A 4108-nucleotide genomic window follows, 5' to 3' on the forward strand; every position below is an offset into this window, starting at 1 on the left:
TTCCGTTCCGCCGCACAATGGTGACGGTGACCGCTGCCTGCGGTGGCAACGCTGGGCACAGTCGATACTCGCCGTGTGGTGGAAGGTAAACATTATGCGGTACATCAGTACTTTCCTAATAGTTCGGTCGTCTCACGGCACTGCTTAGTAAATGATGCAAGGCCAAATATAGATGATTTATGCGAATGTCCCTATACGTGCTGTAAGACTGGGCACACAACGTGAATCGCACGTCAGCCAGACACTCGAACATGCACCACTCTCGGCCTGCAACGGAGACACACAATACGTAAACATCTGGAATGCGACAATGTCGAGTGCATCCTCTCTGCCACATTGCACCGTCGACACTATGATAACCAGAGCAGTAGGTCCACCTATAAAAGCACAATACCCCACTCCTCCGACAACTACCATTGCTCAGATAAATCAACACCACCAACACACATCCTACACAGAGGGGCACCAAATATCATCCCCCGCCCTCGTGTTATACCACATGAAAAATTGCAGAAGTGAGAGACACACATCCGCCAGCCTCTTGCTACAAGCATCGAACCGACGTGACGTATCTGACGGTGACTCAGGCATCCGTGTACTGCCACCACTATCCACCCCCCCCCCCCTCTCTCTCTGCCCCCTTCCCACACAATACCAAATTTAACCAACTTTATCGCTTAACCTAACTGTGGCTGTACCAGTTTATCGCTTAACCTAACTGTGGCTGTACCAGTTTATCGCTTAACCTAACTGTGGCTGTACCAGTTTATCGCTTAACCTAACTGTGGCTGTACCAGTTTATCGCTTAACCTAACTGTGGCTGTACCAGTTTATCGCTTAACCTAACTGTGGCTGTACCAGTTTATCGCTTAACCTAACTGTGGCTGTACCAGTTTATCGCTTAACCTAACTGTGGCTGTACCAGTTTATCGCTTAACCTAACTGTGGCTGTACCAGTTTATCGCTTAACCTAACTGTGGCTGTACCAGTTTATCGCTTAACCTAACTGTGGCTGTACCAGTTTATCGCTTAACCTAACTGTGGCTGTACCAGTTTATCGCTTAACCTAACTGTGGCTGTACCAGTTTATCGCTTAACCTAACTGTGGCTGTACCAGTTTATCGCTTAACCTAACTGTGGCTTGTACCAGTTTATCGCTTAACCTAACTGTGGGCTGTACCAGTTTATCGCTTAACCTAACTGTGGCTGTACCAGTTTATCGCTTAACCTAACTGTGGCTGTACCAGTTTATCGCTTAACCTAACTGTGGCTGTACCAGTTTATCGCTTAACCTAACTGTGGCTGTACCAGTTTATCGCTTAACCTAACTGTGGCTGTACCAGATTATCGCTTAACCTAACTGTGGCTGTACCAGATTATCGCTTAACCTAACTGTGGCTGTACCAGATTATCGCTTAACCTAACTGTGGCTGTACCAGAATTATCGCTTAACCTAACTGTGCTGTACCAGATTATCGCTTAACCTAACTCAATTTGTCCCTTAACCTAACTCAATTTGTCCCTTAACCTAACTCAATTTGTCCCTTAACCTAACTCAATTTGTCCCTTAACCTAACTCAAGTTGTCCTTAACCTAACTCAATTTGTCCCTTAACCTAACTCAATTTGTCCTTAACCTAACTCAATTTGTCCCTTAACCTAACTCAATTTTGTCCCCTTAACCTAACTCAATTTGTCCCTTAACCTAACTCAATTTGTCCCTTAACCTAACTCAATTTGTCCCTTAACCTAACTCAATTTGTCCCTTAACCTAACTCAATTGTCCCTTAACCTAACTCAATTTGTCCCTTAACCTAACTCAATTTGTCCCTTAACCTAACTCAATTTGTCCCTTAACCTAACTCAAGTTGTCCCTTAACCTAACTCAAGTTGTCCCTTAACCTAACTCAAGTTGTCCCTTAACCTAACTCAAGTTGTCCCTTAACCTAACTCAAGTTGTCCCTTAACCTAACTCAAGTTGTCCCCTTAACCTAACTCAAGTGTCCCTTAACCTAACTCAAGTTGTCCCTTAACCTAACTCAAGTTGTCCCTTAACCTAACTCAAGTTGTCCCTTAACCTAACTCAAGTTGTCCCTTAACCTAACTCAAGTTGTCCCTTAACCTAACTCAAGTTGTCCCTTAACCTAACTCAAGTTGTCCCTTAACCTAACTCAAGTTGTCCCTTAACCTAACTCAAGTTGTCCCTTAACCTAACTCAATTTGTCCCTTAACCTAACCCACGTTGTCCCTTAACCTAACTCAAGTTGTCCCTTAACCTAACTCAATTTGTCCCCTTAACCTAACTCAATTTGTCCCTTAACCTAACTCAATTTGTCCCTTAACCTAACTCAATTTGTCCCTTAACCTAACTCAAGTTGTCCCTTAACCTAACTCAAGTTGTCCCTTAACCTAACTCAAGTTGTCCCTTAACCTAACTCAAGTTGTCCCTTAACCTAACTCAAGTTGTCCCTTAACCTAACTCAAGTTGTCCCTTAACCTAACTCAAGTTTGTCCCTTAACCTAACTCAAGTTGTCCCTTAACCTAACTCAAGTTGTCCCTTAACCTAACTCAAGTTGTCCCTTAACCTAACTCAAGTTGTCCCTTAACCTAACTCAATTTGTCCCTTAACCTAACTCAAGTTGTCCCTTAACCTAACTCAAGTTGTCCCTTAACCTAACTCAATTTGTCCCTTAACCTAACTCAATTTGTCCCTTAACCTAACTCAAGTTGTCCCTTAAACCTAACTCAAGTTGTCCCTTAACCTAACTCAAGTTGTCCCTTAACCTAACTCAAGTTGTCCCTTAACCTAACTCAAGTTGTCCCTTAACCTAACTCAAGTTGTCCCTTAACCTAACTCAAGTTGTCCCTTAACCTAACTCAAGTTGTCCCTTAACCTAACTCAAGTTGTCCTTAACCTAACTCAAGTTGTCCCTTAACCTAACTCAAGTTGTCCCTTAACCTAACTCAAGTTGTCCCTTAACCTAACTCAAGTTGTCCCTTAACCTAACTCAAGTTGTCCCTTAACCTAACTCAAGTTGTCCCTTAACCTAACTCAATTTGTCCCTTAACCTAACTCAATTTGTCCCTTAACCTAACTCAATTTGTCCCTTAACCTAACTCAAGTTGTCCCTTAACCTAACTCAATTTGTCCCTTAACCTAACTCAATTTGTCCCTTAACCTAACTCAATTTGTCCCTTAACCTAACTCAAGTTGTCCCTTAACCTAACTCAAGTTGTCCCTTAACCTAACCCACGTTGTCCCTTAACCTAACCCACGTTGTCCCTTAACCTAACCGACGTTGTCCCTAACCTAACCGACGTTGTCCCTTAACCTAACCGACGTTGTCCCTTAACCTAACCGACGTTGTCCCTTAACCTAACCCGACGTTGTCCCTTAACCTAACCCACGTTGTCCCTTAACCTAACCCACGTTGTCCCTTAACCTAACCCACGTTGTCCCTTAACCTAACCCACGTTGTCCCTTAACCTAACCCACGTTGTCCCTTAACCTAACCCACGTTGTCCCTTAACCTAACCCACGTTGTCCCTTAACCTAACCCACGTTGTCCCTTAAACCTAACCCACGTTGTCCCTTAACCTAACCCACGTTGTCCCTTAACCTAACCCACGTTGTCCCTTAACCTAACCCACGTGTCCCTTAACCTAACCACGTTGTCCCTTAACCTAACCCACGTTGTCCCTTAACCTAACCCCACGTTGTCCCTTAACCTAACCCACGTTGTCCCTTAACCTAACCCACGTTGTCCCTTAACCTAACCCACGTTGTCCCTTAACCTAACCCACGTTGTCCCTTAACCTAACCCACGTTGTCCCTTTGCCTAACATAGTTCACTGCTCGGAATCTCTGGTGTCGTTGTTATCCTCATGTAGATGTCTTGCGAGTGTTGCTTACTTTCCACATATTCCTGCTATCCACTGTCAATTGTACTGCAATAGGACTATATCGCCGACCCCCCCCCTCCCCCCCCCCTCTGTCCCCCTCTGTCCCCCTCTTTGTGTCTCTGTCCTCTCAAGCTGGTCGGTCTGGCGTTTGAGTGTTAAATGAGCCTCGCAGCTGTTCAGTTGCATTCAACACGCGATCTAGTGT

This window comes from Schistocerca gregaria, unplaced genomic scaffold (assembly GCF_023897955.1).
Source record: "Schistocerca gregaria isolate iqSchGreg1 unplaced genomic scaffold, iqSchGreg1.2 ptg000558l, whole genome shotgun sequence".
In the NCBI taxonomy this organism is placed as follows: Eukaryota; Metazoa; Arthropoda; class Insecta; order Orthoptera; family Acrididae; genus Schistocerca; species Schistocerca gregaria.